Consider the following 19,295-nt stretch of genomic DNA (forward strand, 5'->3'; position numbering starts at 1 on the left):
TTTTTCCCACGACCAGCTGATGCTCCACCACTACCACTACCCTCATTACCAGCTGACAATGAACGCCCCCGGCCACGACCTCTTCCACCATACTTCCTCATTGTTTTAAAAACGTAAACAAACTAACGGTATTTGTTGCTGTCACACAAATTACACGGTGAGCTATAACTTCAGTATGATTTAGCTACCCCTTTACAGGTGAGTGAGACCACAACAAAAATCAGGCACAATGTTACACACTCTGTTGTTGGTGGCAACAAATGAGAGAGATGCCACACACGCAGGACTGTCACTGAAGCACAAATGTAAATATTAATCTCCCACTGATTTGATTTTTTTTTTTTTTTAAGGGAGACTTTAGGAAAAAAAAAATAGAATAAAATGATTTTTTCAGGAAGAATTTAGAAAACAAATAAAACAAAAAAAGGCTTTCTATGGCCCACTGAGTGAGAGATGACGCACACAGGAGTCAGGAGTGGCACACAAGCCCAGAGGCCAATAATTATCTCCCACTGATTGATGTAGTGATTTTTTCAGGTAGATTTTGGAACCCAAATCAAGCTAAAAAAATAATAGGCTTTCTATGGCCCACAATTGGAGAGAGAGAGAGAGATGGCACACCCAGGAGTCAAGACTGGCACACAAGCAGAAAGGGCAATATTAATCTCCCACTGATTTGTTTTTTCTTTTTTTTTTTTTTCAGGGAGACTTTAGGGAAAAAAAATAATAGAATAAAATGATTTTTTCAGGAAGAATTTAGAAACCAAATAAAATAAAATGATTTTTTCAGGGAGAATTTAGAAAACAAATAAAACAAAAAAAGGCTTTCTATGGCCCACTGAGTGAGAGATGACGCACACAGGAGTCAGGAATGGCACACAAGCCCAGAGGCCAATATTTATCTCCCACTGATTGATGTAGTGATTTTTTCAGGTAGATTTTGGAACCCAAATCAAGCTAAAAAAATAATAGGCTTTCTATGGCCCACAATTGGAGAGAGAGAGAGAGATGGCACACCCAGGAGTCAAGACTGGCACACAAGCAGAAAGGGCAATATTAATCTCCCACTGATTTTTTTTTTTTTTTTTCAGGGAGACTTTAGGAAAAAAAATAGAATAAAATGATTTTTTCAGGAAGAATTTAGAAACCAAATAAAATAAAATGATTTTTTCAGGGAGAATTTAGAAAACAAATAAAACAAAAAATAGGCTTTGTAGGGCCCACTGAGTGAGAGAGGACGCACACAGGAGTCAGGAGTGGCACACAAGCCCAGAGGCCAATATTTATCTCCCACTGATTGATTTAGTGATTTTTTCAGGTAGATTTTGGAACCCAAATCAAGCAAAAAAATTAATAGGCTTTCTATGGCCCACAATTGGAGAGAGAGAGATGGCACACCCAGGAGTCAAGACTGGCACACAAGCAGAAAGGGCAATATTAATCTCCCACTGATTTGTTTTATTTTTTTTTTTTCAGGGAGACTTTAGAAAAAAAAAAAATGATTTTTTTTCAGGAATAATTTAGAAACCAAATAAAATAAAATGATTTTTTCAGGGAGAATTTAGAAAACAAATAAAACAACAAATAGGCTTTCTAGGGCCCACTGAGTGAGAGAGGACGCACACAGGAGTCAGGAGTGGCACACAAGCCCAGAGGCCAATATTTATCTCCCACTGATTGATTTAGTGATTTTTTCAGGTAGATTTTGGAACCCAAATCAAGCAAAAAAATTAATAGGCTTTCTATGGCCCACAATTGGAGAGAGAGAGATGGCACACCCAGGAGTCAAGACTGGCACACAAGCAGAAAGGGCAATATTAATCTCCCACTGATTTGTTTTTTGTTTTTTTTTTCAGGGAGACTTTAGAAAAAAAAAATAAAAAATGATTTTTTCAGGAATAATTTAGAAACCAAATAAAATAAAATGATTTTTTCAGGGAGAATTTAGAAAACAAATAAAACAAAAAATAGGCTTTCTAGGGCCCACTGAGTGAGAGAGGACGCACACAGGAGTCAGGAGTGGCACACAAGCCCAGAGGCCAATATTTATCTCCCACTGATTGATTTATTGATTTTTTCAGGTAGAATTTAGAACCCAAATCAACCAAAAAAATAAATAGGCTTTCTATGGCCCACTATTTGTGAGAGAGATGGCACGCTCAGGACTGGCACACAAGCCCAGAGGCCAATATTAAATTCGCACTTTTTTTTTTTTCCAGGGAAAATTTATAAACCCAATAAAAAAAATAATAAATAGGCTTTCTATGGCCCACTATCTGAGAGAGAGAGATGGCACGCTTAGGACTGGCACACAAGCCCAAAGGCCAATATTAATCTCCCACTGATTGATTTATTGATTTTTTCAGGTAGAATTTAGAACCCAAATCAACCAAAAAAATAAATAGGCTTTCTATGGCCCACTATTTGTGAGAGAGATGGCACGCTCAGGACTGGCACACAAGCCCAGAGGCCAATATTAATCTCCCACTTTTTTTTTTTTTCCAGGGAAAATTTATAAACCCAATAAAAAAAAAAATAAATAGGCTTTCTATGGCCCACTATCTCAGAGAGAGAGATGGCACGCTTAGGACTGGCACACAAGCCCAAAGGCCAATATTAATCTCCCATTGATTGATTTATTGATTTTTTCAGGTAGATTTTGGAACCCAAATCAAGCAAAAAAATAAATAGGCTTTCTATGGCCCACAATTGGAGAGAGAGAGATGGCACACCCAGGAGTCAAGACTGGCACACAAGCAGAAAGGGCAATATTAATCTCCCACTGATTTGATTTTTTTTTTTTTTTTCAGGGAGACTTTAGAAAAAAAAAATGAATTTTTCAGGAAGAATTTAGAAACAAAATAAAATAAAATGATTGTTTCAGGGAGAATTTAGAAAACAAATGAAAAAAAAAAAGGCTTTGTAGGGCCCACTGAGTGAGAGAGGACGCACACAGGAGTCAGGAGTGGCACACAAGCCCAGAGGCCAATATTTATCTCCCACTGATTGATTTAGTGATTTTTTCAGGTAGATTTTGGAACCCAAATCAAGCAAAAAAATTAATAGGCTTTCTATGGCCCACTATTTGTGAGAGAGATGGCACGCTCAGGACTGGCACACAAGCCCAGAGGCCAATATTAATCTCGCACTTTTTTTTTTTTTTTCCAGGGAAAATTTATAAACCCAATAAAAAAAATAATAAATAGGCTTTCTATGGCCCACTATCTGAGAGAGAGAGATGGCACGCTTAGGACTGGCACACAAGCCCAAAGGCCAATATTAATCTCCCACTGATTGATTTATTGATTTTTTCAGGTAGATTTTGGAACCCAAATCAAGCAAAAAAATAAATAGGCGTTCTATGGCCCACTGAGAGATGGCACACACAGGAGTAAGGAGTGGCACACAAGCCCTGAGGCCAATATTTTTCTCCCACTGATTGATGTAGTGATTTTTTCAGGTAGATTTTAGAACCCAAATCAAGCAAAAAAATAAATAGGCTTTCTATGGCCCACTGAGTGAGAGATGACACAGACAGGGATGGCACTCTAGCAGAAATGCCAATCTTAATCTCCCACAAAAAAAAAAAAAAAAAGGAACTGTCCTTCAATTACTATCTCCCTGCAGTAATCTCAGCCAGTTATGGCAGGCAGCAATAAGGAGTGGACTGATGCACAAATTAAATAAAAAGTGTGGACAAACAAACAAGATAGCTGTGCAGAAAGGAAGGAACAAGAGGATTTGTGCTTTGAAAAAAGCAGTTGGTTTGCACAGCGGCGTACACACAGCAATGCAGCTATCAGGGAGCCTTCTAGGGCAGCCCAATGAGCTACAGCGCTGAGGGGAAAAAAAAAAAATGTAGCTTCCACTGTCCCTGCACACCGAAGGTGGTGTTGGGCAGTGGAAATCGCTACAGCACAAGCGGTTTGGTGGTTAATGGACCCTGCCTAACGCTATCCCTGCTTCTGACGAAGCGGCAGCAACCTCTCCCTAGGCTCAGATCAGCAGCAGTAACATGGCGGTCGGCGGGAACGTCCCTTTATAGCCCCTGTGACGCCGCGGACAGCAAGCCAATCACTGCAATGCCCTTCTCTAAGATGGTGGGGACCAGGACCTATGTCATCACGCTGCCCACACTCTGCGTTTACCTTCATTGGCTGAGAAATGGCGCTTTTCGCGTCATTGAAACGCGACTTTGGCGCGAAAGTCGCGTACCGCATGGCCGACCCCGCACAGGGGTCGGATCGGGTTTCATGAAACCCGACTATGTCAAAAGTCGGCGACTTTTGAAAATGTTCGACCCGTTTCGCTCAACCCTAGTAGGGACCACACGCCATTTTTAAAAATTATTTATTTAAATAATTATAAAATACGGCGTGCGGACCCCTCTATTCTTGATAACCAGCCTTGTTTAAGCCGATAGCTGAGGGTTGCAGCCTCCAGCTGTGAGTTTTACCTGACTGGTTATCAAACATACAACATCAAACACATGCTGTTTTTTTTTTAATTATTTATTTACAGAGCAGGTGCCGGCTGATAACTAATCCCATCCGCCGCTCCTGCTTTCTCTGTTATTAGCAGCAGTAAGCATCGGCTGATGGGAGCAGTAGTACCACCAGTTGACACCAGTGACAAGAAGTAAAGTTTATACCTTCGATCACAGCTGCGCAGAGGCGTAGCTAGGGTTTTGGTCCAGGGGGGGCAAAGCTTCTGAGTGGGCCCCTAACCAGGTAACCTTGATTACAAATCGATGATGCCCCCTAATAGTGGAGGAGAACCTCAGCAGATGACCGCGCTGTTACTGAAGATAATTTCTATATAACGACCAACATGGATATTACCGCCATATGGTCAGTGGTAGATACCAGCCCTACAGAGCATATAAGAGATCACAGTTATAGATAATGACTTACCATTGACGTTCGTTATGATGGAATCGTCACTTTTCCCGTCTTTTCCATCTGGCCCAGACCGACATGACAACGTCTTCCAGCTACAACTCATCTGCAGAGAAAACAACAAAGACACGTTTCACTTCTCACATTCCAGCCATTCCCAAATTGCACAAACCCCTCATCCTGCTGATACCCCAATACTGAGCCCCTGCTGCCGTATGTGTCCCTATTACTACACCTGATACCCCTTTACTGAGCCACTGCTGGCATATGTGTCCCTATTACTGCACCTGATACCCCAATACTGAGCCGCTGCTGCCATATGTGTCCCTACTACTGCCCCTGATACCCCAATACTGAGCTGCTGCTGCCGTATGTGTCCCTATTACTGCACCTGATATCACAATACTGAGGTGCTGCTGCTGTATGTGTCCCTATTATTGTCCGATACCCCAATACTGAGCCGCTGCTGCCGTATGTGTCCCTATTACTGCACCTCATACCCCAATACTGAGCCGCTGCTGCCGTATGTGTCCCTATTACTGCCCCTGATTCCCCGATACTGAGCCGCTGCTGCTGTATGTGTCCCTATTACTGCACCTGATATCCCAATACTGAGCCGCTGCTGCCTTTTGTGTCCAGCACTCCCCCAATAGACAGATCCTGTATATAAGGCAGCACTCCCCACTATAGGCAGATCCTGTATATAAGGCAGCACTCCCTCCCCTATAGGCAGATCCTGTATATAAGGCAGCACTCACTCCCCTATAGGCTGATCCTGTATATAGGGCAGCACTCCCCCAAAGGCAGATACTATAGAATAAGGCAGCACTCCCCCCATAGGCAGATCCTGTAGAATAAGGCAGCACTCCCCCCATAGGCAGATCCTGTATATAAGGCAGCACTCCCCCACAGGCAGATCCTGTATATAAGGCAGCACTCCCCCATAGGCAGATCCTGTATGTAAGGCAGCACTCCCTCCCCTATAGGCAGATCCTGTATATAAGGCATCACTCCCTCCCCTATAGGCAGATCCTGTATATAAGGCAGCACTCTCTCCCCTATGGGCAGATCCTGTATATAAGGCAGCACTCAACCCATAGGCAGATACTATAGAATAAGGCAGCACTCCCCACTATAGGCAGATCCTGTATATAAGGCAGCACTCCCTCCCCTATAGGCAGATCCTGTATATAAGGCAGCACTCACTCCCCTATAGGCTGATCCTGTATATAGGGCAGCACTCCCCCATAGGAAGATACTATAGAATAAGGCAGCACTCCCCCCATAGGCAGATCCTGTAGAATAAGGCAGCACTCCCCCCATAGGCAGATCCTGTATATAAGGCAGCACTCCCCCACAGGCAGATCCTGTATATAAGGCAGCACTCCCCCATAGGCAGATCCAGTATGTAAGGCAGCACTCCCTCCCCTATAGGCAGATCTTGTATATAAGGCAGCACTCCCTCCCCTATAGGCAGATCCTGTATATAAGGCAGCACTCACTCCCCTATAGGCTGATCCTGTATATAGGGCAGCACTCCCCCATAGGCTGATACTATAGAATAAGGCAGCACTCCCCCATAGGCAGATCCTGTAGAATAAGGCAGCACTCCCCCCATAGGCAGATCCTGTATATAAGGCAGCACTCCCCCACAGGCAGATCCTGTATGTAAGGCAGCACTCCCCCACAGGCAGATCCTGTATGTAAGGCAGCACTCCCCCATAGGCAGATCCTGTAGAATAAGGCAGCACTCCCCCACAGGCAGATCCTGTATGTAAGGCAGCATTCCCCCATAGGCAGATCCAGTATGTAAGGCAGCACTCCCTCCCCTATAGGCAGATCCTGTATATAAGGCATCACTCCCTCCCCTATAGGCAGATCCTGTATATAAGGCAGCACTCTCTCCACTATAGGCAGATCCTGCATATAAGGCAGCACTCAACCCATAGGCAGATACTATAGAATAAGGCAGCACTCCCTCCCCTATAGGCAGATCCTGTATATAAGGCAGCACTCCCTCCCCTATAGGCAGATCCTGTATATAAGGCAGCACTCACACCATAGGCAGATACTATAGAATAAGGCAGCACTCCCTCCCCTATAGGCAGATCCTGTATATAAGGCATCACTCCCTCCCCTATAGGCAGATCCTGTATATAAGGCAAAACTCCCTCCCCTATAGGCAGATCCTGTATATAAGGCAGCACTCCCTCCCCTATAGGCAAATACTGTATATAATGCAGCACTTCCTCCCCTATAGGCAGATCCTGTATATAAGGCAGCACTCCCCCCCATAGGCAGATCCTGTATATAAGACAGCACTCCCGCCATAGGCAGATCCTGTATATAAGGCAGCACTCCCTCCTCTATGCGCAGATCCTGTATATAAGGCAGCACTCCCCCCATAGGCAGATCCTGTATATAAGGCAGCACTCTCCCCCATAGGCAGATCCTGTATATAAGGCAGCACTCCCCCCAAAGGCAGATCCTGTATATAAGGCAGCACTCTCCCCAAAGGCAGATCCTGTAGAATAAGGCAGCACTCCCCCATAGGCAGATCCTGTATATAAGGCAGCACTCCCTCCCCTATAGGCAGATCCTGTATATAAGGCAGCACTCCCTCCCCTATAGGCTGATCCTGTATATTGGGCAGTACTCCCGCATTGGCAGATACTATATAAAAAGGCAGCACTCCCCCCATAGGCAGATCCTGTAAAATAAGGCAGCACTCCCCACATAGGCAGATCCTGTATATAAGGCAGCACTCACCCCATAGGCAGATACTATAGAATAAGGCTGCACTCCCTCCCCTATAGGTAGATCCTGTATATAAGGCAGCACTCCCTCCCCTATAGGCAGATCCTGTATATAAGGCAACACTCCCTCCCCTATAGGCAGATCCTGCATATAAGGCAGCACTCCCTCCCCTATAGGCAGATCCTGTATATAACGCAGCACTACCTCCCCTATAGGCGGATCCTGTATATAAGGCAGCACTCCCTCCATATGCAGATCCTGTTTATAAGGCAGCACTCCCCCCATAGGCAGATCCTGTATATAAGGCAGCACTCCCCACTATAGGCAGATCCTGTATATAAGGCAGCACTCCCTCCCCTATAGGCAGATCCTGTATATAAGGCATCACTCCCTCCCCTATAGGCAGATCCTGTATATAAGGCAGCACTCCCTCCCCTATAGGCTGATCCTGTATATAGGGCAGCACTCCCCCATAGGCAGATACTATAGAATAAGGCAGCACTCCCCCCATAGGCAGATCCTGTAGAATAAGGCAGCACTCCCCCATAGGCAGATCCTGTATATAAGGCAGCACTCCCCCACAGGCAGATCCTGTATGTAAGGCAGCACTCCCCCATAGGCAGATCCTGTATGTAAGGCAGCACTCCCTCCCCTATAGGCAGATCCTGTATATAAGGCATCACTCCCTCCCCTATAGGCAGATCCTGTATATAAGGCAGCACTCTCTCCACTATAGGCAGATCCTGCATATAAGGCAGCACTCAACCCATAGGCAGATACTATAGAATAAGGCAGCACTCCCTCCCCTATAGGCAGATCCTGTATATAAGGCAGCAGTCCCTCCCCTATAGGCAGATCCTGTATATAAGGCAGCACTCCCCCCATAGGCAGATCCTCTATATAAGGCAGCACTCTCCCCAATAGGCAGATCCTGTATATAAGGCAGCACTCCCCCCAAAGGCAGATCCTGTATATAAGGCAGCACTCCCCCCATAGGCAGATCCTGTAGAATAAGGCAGCACTCCTCCATAGGCAGATCCTGTATATAAGGCAGCACTCCCTCCCCTATAGGCAGATCCTGTATATAAGGCAGCACTCCCTCCCCTATAGGCTGATCCTGTATATTGGGCAGTACTCCCCCATAGGCAGATACTATATAATAAGGCAGCACTCCCCCCATAGGCAGATCCTGTAAAATAAGGCAGCACTCCCCCCATATGCAGATCCTTTATATAAGGCAGCACTCCCTCCCCTATAGGCAGATCCTGTATAAAAGGCAGCACTCCCTCCCCTATAGGCAGATCCTGTATATAAGGCAACACTCCCTCCCCTATAGGCAGATCCTGTATAAAAGGCAGCACTCCCTCCCCTATAGGCAGCTCCTGTATATAATGCAGCACTCCCTCCCCCATAGGCAGATCCTGTATATAAGGCAGCACTCCCTCCATATGCAGATCCTGTTTATAAGGCAGCACTCCCCCCATAGGCAGATCCTGTATATAAGGCAGCACTCCCCACTATAGGCAGATCCTGTTTATAAGGCAGCACTCCCTACCCTATAGGCAGATCCTGTATATAAGGCAGCACTCCCTCCCCTATAGACAGATCCTGTATATAAGGCAGCACTCCCTCCCCTATAAGCTGATCCTGTATATTGGGCAGCACTCCCCCTTAGGCAGATACTATATAATAAGGCAGCACTCCCCCCATAGGCAGATCCTGTATATAAGGCAGCACTCCCTCCATATGCAGATCCTGTTTATAAGGCAGCACTCCCCCATAGGCAGATCCTGTATATAAGGCAGCACTCCCCACTATAGGCAGATCCTGTTTATAAGGCAGCACTCCCTCCCCTATAGGCAGATCCTGTATATAAGGCAGCACTCACTCCCCTATAGGCTGATCCTGTATATAGGGCAGCACTCCCCCATAGGCAGATACTATAGAATAAGGCAGCACTCCCCCCATAGGCAGATCCTGTAGAATAAGGCAGCACTCCCCCCATAGGCAGATCCTGTATATAAGGCAGCACTCCCCCACAGGAAGATCCTGTATATAAGGCAGTACTCCCCCATAGGCAGATCCTGTATGTAAGGCAGCACTCCCTCCCCTATAGGCAGATCCTGTATATAAGGCATCACTCCCTCCCCTATAGGCAGATCCTGTATATAAGGCAGCACTCTCTCCCCTATAGGCAGATCCTGTATATAAGGCAGCACTCAACCCATAGGCAGATACTATAGAATAAGGCAGCACTCCCCACTATAGGCAGATCCTGTATATAAGGCAGCACTCCCTCCCCTATAGGCAGATCCTGTATATAAGGCAGCTCTCACTCCCCTATAGGCTGATCCTGTATATAGGGCAGCACTCCCCCATAGGCAGATACTATAGAATAAGGCAGCACTCCCCCCATAGGCAGATCCTGTAGAATAAGGCAGCACTCCCCCATAGGCAGATCCTGTATATAAGGCAGCACTCCCCCACAGGCAGATCCTGTATGTAAGGCAGCACTCCCCCATAGGCAGATCCTGTATGTAAGGCAGCACTCCCTCCCCTATAGGCAGATCCTGTATATAAGGCATCACTCCCTCCCCTATAGGCAGATCCTGTATATAAGGCAGCAGTCTCTCCACTATAGGCAGATCCTGCATATAAGGCAGCACTCAACCCATAGGCAGATACTATAGAATAAGGCAGCACTCCCTCCCCTATAGGCAGATCCTGTATATAAGGCAGCACTCCCTCCCCTATAGGCAGATCCTGTATATAAAGCAGCACTCCTCCCATAGGCAGATCATCTATATAAGGCAGCACTCTCCCCAATAGGCAGATCCTGTATATAAGGCAGCACTCCCACCAAAGGCAGATCCTGTATATAAGGCAGCACTCCCCCCATAGGCAGATCCTGTAGAATAAGGCAGCACTCCTCCATAGGGAGATCCTGTATATAAGGCAGCACTCCCTCCCCTATAGGCAGATCCTGTATATAAGGCAGCACTCCCTCCCCTATAGGCAGATCCTGTATAAAAGGCAGCACTCCCTCCCCTATAGGCAGCTCCTGTATATAATGCAGCACTCCCTCCCCCATAGGCAGATCCTGTATATAAGGCAGCACTCCCTCCATATGCAGATCCTGTTTATAAGGCAGCACTCCCCCCATAGTCAGATCCTGTATATAAGGCAGCACTCCCCACTATAGGCAGATCCTGTTTATAAGGCAGCACTCCCTCCCCTATAGGCAGATCCTGTATATAAGGCAGCACTCACTCCCCTATAGGCTGATCCTATATATAGGGCAGCACTCCCCCATAGGCAGATACTATAGAATAATGCAGCACTCCCCCATAGGCAGATCCTGTAGAATAAGGCAGCACTCCCCCCATAGGCAGATCCTGTAAATAAGGCAGCACTCCCCCACAGGCAGATCCTGTATATAAGGCAGCACTCCCCCATAGGCAGATCCTGTATGTAAGGCAGCACTCCCTCCCCTATAGGCAGATCGTGTATATAAGGCATCACTCCCTCCCCTATAGGCAGATCCTGTATATAAGGCAGCACTCTCTCCCCTATAGGCAGATCCTGTATATAAGGCAGCACTCCCCCACAGGCAGATCCTGTATATAAGGCAGCACTCCCTCATAGGCAGATCCTGTATATAAGGCAGCACTCCCTCCCCTATAGGCAGATCCTGTATATAAGGCAACACTCCCTCCCCTATAGGCAGATCATGTATAAAAGGCAGCACTCCCTCCCCTATAGGCAGATCCTGTATATAATGCAGCACTCCTCCCCCATAGGCAGATCCTGTATATAAGGCAGCACTCCCTCTATATGCAGATCCTCTTTATAAGGCAGCACTCCCCCCATAGGCAGATCCTGTATATAAGGCAGCACTCCCCACTATAGGCAGATCCTGTATATAAGGCAGCACTCCCTCCCCTATAGGCAGATCCTGTATATAAGGCAGCACTCACTCCCCTATAGGCTGATCCTGTATATAGGGCAGCACTCCCCCATAGGCAGATACTATAGAATAAGGCAGCACTCCCCCGATAGGCAGATCCTGTAGAATAAGGCAGCACTCCCCCCATAGGCAGATCCTGTATATAAGGCAGCACTCCCCCACAGGCAGATCCTGTATATAAGGCAGCACTCCCCCATAGGCAGATCCTGTATATAAGGCAGCACTCCCTCCCCTATAGACAGATCCTGTATATAAGGCAGCACTCCCTCCCCTATAGGCTGATCCTGTATATTGGGCAGCACTCCCCCTTAGGCAGATACTATATAATAAGGCAGCACTCCCCCCATAGGCAGATCCTGTATATAAGGCAGCACTCCCTCCATATGCAGATCTTGTTTATAAGGCAGCACTCCCCCATAGGCAGATCCTGTATGTAAGGCAGCACTCCCCACTATAGGCAGATCCTGTTTATAAGGCAGCACTCCCTCCCCTATAGGCAGATCCTGTATATAAGGCAGCACTCACTCCACTATAGGCTGATCCTGTATATAGGGCAGCACTCCCCCATAGGCAGATACTATAGAATAATGCAGCACTCCCCCCATAGGCAGATCCTGTAGAATAAGGCAGCACTCCCCCCATAGGCAGATCCTGTATATAAGGCAGCACTCCCCCACAGGCAGATCCTGTATATAAGGCAGTACTCCCCCATAGGCAGATCCTGTATGTAAGGCAGCACTCCCTCCCCTATAGGCAGATCCTGTATATAAGGCATCACTCCCTCCCCTATAGGCAGATCCTGTATATAAGGCAGCACTCTCTCCCCTATAGGCAGATCCTGTATATAAGGCAGCACTCAACCCATAGGCAGATACTATAGAATAAGGCAGCACTCCCCACTATAGGCAGATCCTGTATATAAGACAGCACTCCCTCCCCTATAGGCAGATCCTGTATATAAGGCAGCACTCACTCCCCTATAGGCTGATCCTGTATATAGGGCAGCACTCCCCCATAGGCAGATACTATAGAATAAGGCAGCACTCCCCCTATAGGCAGATCCTGTAGAATAAGGCAGCACTCCCCCATAGGCAGATCCTGTATATAAGGCAGCACTCCCCCACAGGCAGATCCTGTATGTAAGGCAACACTCCCCCATAGGCAGATCCTGTATGTAAGGCAGCACTCCCTCCCCTATAGGCAGATCCTGTATATAAGGCATCACTCCCTCCCCTATAGGCAGATCCTGTATATAAGGCAGCAGTCTCTCCACTATAGGCAGATCCTGCATATAAGGCAGCACTCAACCCATAGGCAGATACTATAGAATAAGGCAGCACTCCCTCCCCTATAGGCAGATCCTGTATATAAGGCAGCACTCCCTCCCCTATAGGCAGATCCTGTATATAAAGCAGCACTCCCCCCATAGGCAGATCCTCTATATAAGGCAGCACTCTCCCCAATAGGCAGATCCTGTATATAAGGCAGCACTCCCCCCATAGGCAGATCCTGTAGAATAAGGCAGCACTCCTCCATAGGCAGATCCTGTATATAAGGCAGCACTCCCTCCCCTATAGGCAGATCCTGTATATAAGGCAGCACTCCCTCCCCTATAGGCTGATCCTGTATATTGGGCAGTACTCCCCCATAGGCAGATACTATATAATAAGGCAGCACTCCCCCCATAGGCAGATCCTGTAAAATAAGGCAGCACTCCCCCCATAGGCAGATCCTGTATATAAGGCAGCACTCCCTCCCCTATAGGCAGGTCCTGTATAAAAGGCAGCACTCCCTCCACTATAGGCAGATCCTGTATATAAGGCAACACTCCCTCCCCTATAGGCAGATCCTGTATAAAAGGCAGCACTCCCTCCCCTATAGGCAGCTCCTGTATATAATGCAGCACTCCCTCCCCCATAGGCAGATCCTGTATATAAGGCAGCACTCCCCCCATAGGCAGATCCTGTATATAAGGCAGCACTCCCCACTATAGGCAGATCCTGTTTATAAGGCAGCACTCCCTCCCCTATAGGCAGATCCTGTATATAAGGCAGCACTCACTCCCCTATAGGCTGATCCTATATATAGGGCAGCACTCCCCCATAGGCAGATACTATAGAATAATGCAGCACTCCCCCATAGGCAGATCCTGTAGAATAGGGCAGCACTCCCCCCATAGGCAGATCCTGTAAATAAGGCAGCACTCCCCCACAGGCAGATCCTGTATATAAGGCAGCACTCCCCCATAGGCAGATCCTGTATGTAAGGCAGCACTCCCTCCCCTATAGGCAGATCCTGTATATAAGGCATCACTCCCTCCCCTATAGGCAGATCCTGTATATAAGGCAGCACTCTCTCCCCTATAGGCAGATCCTGTATATAAGGCAGCACTCCCCCACAGGCAGATCCTGTATATAAGGCAGCACTCCCCCACAGGCAGATCCTGTATATAAGGCAGCACTCCCCCATAGGCAGATCATGTATAAAAGGCAGCACTCCCTCCCCTATAGGCAGATCCTGTATATAATGCAGCACTCCTCCCCCATAAGCAGATCCTGTATATAAGGCAGCACTCCCTCTATATGCAGATCCTGTTTATAAGGCAGCACTCCCCCCATAGGCAGATCCTGTATATAAGGCAGCACTCCCCACTATAGGCAGATCCTGTATATAAGGCAGCACTCCCTCCCCTATAGGCAGATCCTGTATATAAGGCAGCACTCACTCCCCTATAGGCTGATCCTGTATATAGGGCAGCACTCCCCCATAGGCAGATACTATAGAATAAGGCAGCACTCCCCCCATAGGCAGATCCTGTAGAATAAGGCAGCACTCCCCCCATAGGCAGATCCTGTATATAAGGCAGCACTCCCCCACAGGCAGATCCTGTATATAAGGCAGCACTCCCCCATAGGCAGATCCTGTATATAAGGCAGCACTCCCTCCCCTATAGACAGATCCTGTATATAAGGCAGCACTCCCTCCCCTATAGGCTGATCCTGTATATTGGGCAGCACTCCCCCTTAGGCAGATACTATATAATAAGGCAGCACTCCCCCCATAGGCAGATCCTGTATATAAGGCAGCACTCCCTCCATATGCAGATCCTGTTTATAAGGCAGCACTCCCCCATAGGCAGATCCTGTATATAAGGCAGCACTCCCCACTATAGGCAGATCCTGTTTATAAGGCAGCACTCCCTCCCCTATAGGCAGATCCTGTATATAAGGCAGCACTCACTCCCCTATAGGCTGATCCTGTATATAGGGCAGCACTCCCCCATAGGCAGATACTATAGAATAATGCAGCACTCCCCCCATAGGTAGATCCTGTAGAATAAGGCAGCACTCTCCCCATAGGCAGATCCTGTATATAAGGCAGCACTCCCCCACAGGCAGATCCTGTATATAAGGCAGTACTCCCCCATAGGCAGATCCTGTATGTAAGGCAGCACTCCCTCCCCTATAGGCAGATCCTGTATATAAGGCATCACTCCCTCCCCTATAGGCAGATCCTGTATATAAGGCAGCACTCTCTCCCCTATAGGCAGATCCTGTATATAAGGCAGCACTCAACCCATAGGCAGATACTATAGAATAAGGCAGCACTCCCCACTATAGGCAGATCCTGTATATAAGGCAGCACTCCCTCCCCTATAGGCAGATCCTGTATATAAGGCAGCACTTACTCCCCTATAGGCTGATCCTGTATATAGGGCAGCACTCCCCCATAGGCAGATACTATAGAATAAGGCAGCACTCCCCCCATAGGCAGATCCTGTAGAATAAGGCAGCACTCCCCCATAGGCAGATCCTGTATATAAGGCAGCACTCCCCCACAGGCAGATCCTGTATGTAAGGCAGCACTCACCCATAGGCAGATCCTGTATATAAGGCAGCACTCCCCACTATAGGCAGATCCTGTTTATAAGGCAGCACTCCCTCCCCTATAGGCAGATCCTGTATATAAGGCAGCACTCACTCCCCTATAGGCTGATCCTATATATAGGGCAGCACTCCCCCATAGGCAGATACTATAGAATAATGCAGCACTCCCCCATAGGCAGATCCTGTAGAATAAGGCAGCACTCCCCCCATAGGCAGATCCTGTAAATAAGGCAGCACTCCCCCACAGGCAGATCCTGTATATAAGGCAGCACTCCCCCATAGGCAGATCCTGTATGTAAGGCAGCACTCCCTCCCCTATAGGCAGATCGTGTATATAAGGCATCACTCCCTCCCCTATAGGCAGATCCTGTATATAAGGCAGCACTCTCTCCCCTATAGGCAGATCCTGTATATAAGGCAGCACTCCCCCACAGGCAGATCCTGTATATAAGGCAGCACTCCCCCATAGGCAGATCCTGTATATAAGGCAGCACTCCCTCCCCTATAGGCAGATCCTGTATATAAGGCAACACTCCCTCCCCTATAGGCAGATCATGTATAAAAGGCAGCACTCCCTCCCCTATAGGCAGATCCTGTATATAATGCAGCACTCCTCCCCCATAGGCAGATCCTGTATATAAGGCAGCACTCCCTCTATATGCAGATCCTGTTTATAAGGCAGCACTCCCCCCATAGGCAGATCCTGTATATAAGGCAGCACTCCCCACTATAGGCAGATCCTGTATATAAGGCAGCACTCCCTCCCCTATAGGCAGATCCTGTATATAAGGCAGCACTCACTCCCCTATAGGCTGATCCTGTATATAGGGCAGCACTCCCCCATAGGCAGATACTATAGAATAAGGCAGCACTCCCCCCATAGGCAGATCCTGTAGAATAAGGCAGCACTCCCCCCATAGGCAGATCCTGTATATAAGGCAGCACTCCCCCACAGGCAGATCCTGTATATAAGGCAGCACTCCCCCATAGGCAGATCCTGTATATAAGGCAGCACTCCCTCCCCTATAGACAGATTCTGTATATAAGGCAGCACTCCCTCCCCTATAGGCTGATCCTGTATATTGGGCAGCACTCCCCCTTAGGCAGATACTATATAATAAGGCAGCACTCCCCCCATAGGCAGATCCTGTATATAAGGCAGCACTCCCTCCATATGCAGATCTTGTTTATAAGGCAGCACTCCCCCATAGGCAGATCCTGTATATAAGGCAGCACTCCCTCCCCTATAGGCAGATCCTGTTTATAAGGCAGCACTCCCTCCCCTATAGGCAGATCCTGTATATAAGGCAGCACTCACTCCCCTATAGGCTGATCCTGTATATAGGGCAGCACTCCCCCATAGGCAGATACTATAGAATAATGCAGCACTCCCCCCATAGGCAGATCCTGTAGAATAAGGCAGCACTCCCCCCATAGGCAGATCCTGTATATAAGGCAGCACTCCCCCACAGGCAGATCCTGTATATAAGGCAGTACTCCCCCATAGGCAGATCCTGTATGTAAGGCAGCACTCCCTCCCCTATAGGCAGATCCTGTATATAAGGCATCACTCCCTCCCCTATAGGCAGATCCTGTATATAAGGCAGCACTCTCTCCCCTATAGGCAGATCCTGTATATAAGGCAGCACTCAACCCATAGGCAGATACTATAGAATAAGGCAGCACTCCCCACTATAGGCAGATCCTGTATATAAGACAGCACTCCCTCCCCTATAGGCAGATCCTGTATATAAGGCAGCACTCACTCCCCTATAGGCTGATCCTGTATATAGGGCAGCACTCCCCCATAGGCAGATACTATAGAATAAGGCAGCACTCCCCCTATAGGCAGATCCTGTAGAATAAGGCAGCACTCCCCCATAGGCAGATCCTGTATATAAGGCAGCACTCCCCCACAGGCAGATCCTGTATGTAAGGCAACACTCCCCCATAGGCAGATCCTGTATGTAAGGCAGCACTCCCTACCCTATAGGCAGATCCTGTATATAAGGCATCACTCCCTCCCCTATAGGCAGATCCTGTATATAAGGCAGCAGTCTCTCCACTATAGGCAGATCCTGCATATAAGGCAGCACTCAACCCATAGGCAGATACTATAGAATAAGGCAGCACTCCCTCCCCTATAGGCAGATCCTGTATATAAGGCAGCACTCCCTCCCCTATAGGCAGATCCTGTATATAAAGCAGCACTCCCCCCATAGGCAGATCCTCTATATAAGGCAGCACTCTCCCCAATAGGCAGATCCTGTATATAAGGCAGCACTCCCCCCAAAGGCAGATCCTGTATATAAGGCAGCACTCCCCCCATAGGCAGATCCTGTAGAATAAGGCAGCACTCCTCCATAGGCAGATCCTGTATATAAGGCAGCACTCCCTCCCCTATAGGCAGATCCTGTATATAAGGCAGCACTCCCTCCCCTATAGGCTGATCCTGTATATTGGGCAGTACTCCCCCATAGGCAGATACTATATAATAAGGCAGCACTCCCCCCATAGGCAGATCCTGTAAAATAAGGCAGCACTCCCCCCATAGGCAGATCCTGTATATAAGGCAGCACTCCCTCCCCTATAGGCAGGTCCTGTATAAAAGGCAGCACTCCCTCCCCTATAGGCAGATCCTGTATATAAGGCAACACTCCCTCCCCTATAGGCAGATCCTGTATAAAAGGCAGCACTCCCTCCCCTATAGGCAGCTCCTGTATATAATGCAGCACTCCCTCCCCCATAGGCAGATCCTGTATATAAGGCAGCACTCCCTCCATATGCAGATCCTGTTTATAAGGCAGCACTCCCCCCATAGGCAGATCCTGTATATAAGGCAGCACTCCCCACTATAGGCAGATCCTGTTTATAAGGCAGCACTCCCTCCCCTATAGGCAGATCCTGTATATAAGGCAGCACTCACTCCCCTATAGGCTGATCCTATATATAGGGCAGCACTCCCCCATAGGCAGATACTATAGAATAATGCAGCACTCCCCCATAGGCAGATCCTGTAGAATAGGGCAGCACTCCCCCCATAGGCAGATCCTGTAAATAAGGCAGCACTCCCCCACAGGCAGATCCTGTATATAAGGCAGCACTCCCCCATAGGCAGATCCTGTATGTAAGGCAGCACTCCCTCCCCTATAGGCAGATCCTGTATATAAGGCATCACTCCCTCCCCTATAGGCAGATCCTGTATATAAGGCAGCACTCTCTCCCCTATAGGCAGATCCTGTATATAAGGCAGCACTTCCCCACAGGCAGATCCTGTATATAAGGCAGCACTCCCCCACAGGCAGATCCTGTATATAAGGCAGCACTCCCCCATAGGCAGATCATGTATAAAAGGCAGCACTCCCTCCCCTATAGGCAGATCCTGTATATAATGCAGCACTCCTCCCCCATAGGCAGATCCTGTATATAAGGCAGCACTCCCTCTATATGCAGATCCTGTTTATAAGGCAGCACTCCCCCCATAGGCAGATCCTGTATATAAGGCAGCACTCCCCACTATAGGCAGATCCTGTATATAAGGCAGCACTCCCTCCCCTATAGGCAGATCCTGTATATAAGGCAGCACTCACTCCCCTATAGGCTGATCCTGTATATAGGGCAGCACTCCCCCATAGGCAGATACTATAGAATAAGGCAGCACTCCCCCCATAGGCAGATCCTGTAGAATAAGGCAGCACTCCCCCCATAGGCAGATCCTGTATATAAGGCAGCACTCCCCCACAGGCAGATCCTGTATATAAGGCAGCACTCCCCCATAGGCAGATC

The 19,295-nt window shown here is 47.9% G+C and overlaps 1 long non-coding RNA gene across 1 annotated transcript in view; it reads right to left on the reverse strand.

The window, feature by feature from the left end:
* Positions 1-19,295, reverse strand: part of LOC138672210 (uncharacterized) — a 150,771-nt gene that overhangs the window by 83,000 nt on the left and 48,476 nt on the right. Inside the window, exon 2 of the long non-coding RNA XR_011319641.1 lies at positions 4,914-5,004. This is a non-coding gene — a long non-coding RNA (uncharacterized lncRNA). The remainder of the gene's footprint in view (positions 1-4,913; positions 5,005-19,295) is intronic.

The sequence above is a fragment of the Ranitomeya imitator genome, chromosome 3 (genome assembly GCF_032444005.1).
Source record: "Ranitomeya imitator isolate aRanImi1 chromosome 3, aRanImi1.pri, whole genome shotgun sequence".
Classification (NCBI taxonomy): domain Eukaryota; kingdom Metazoa; phylum Chordata; class Amphibia; order Anura; family Dendrobatidae; genus Ranitomeya; species Ranitomeya imitator.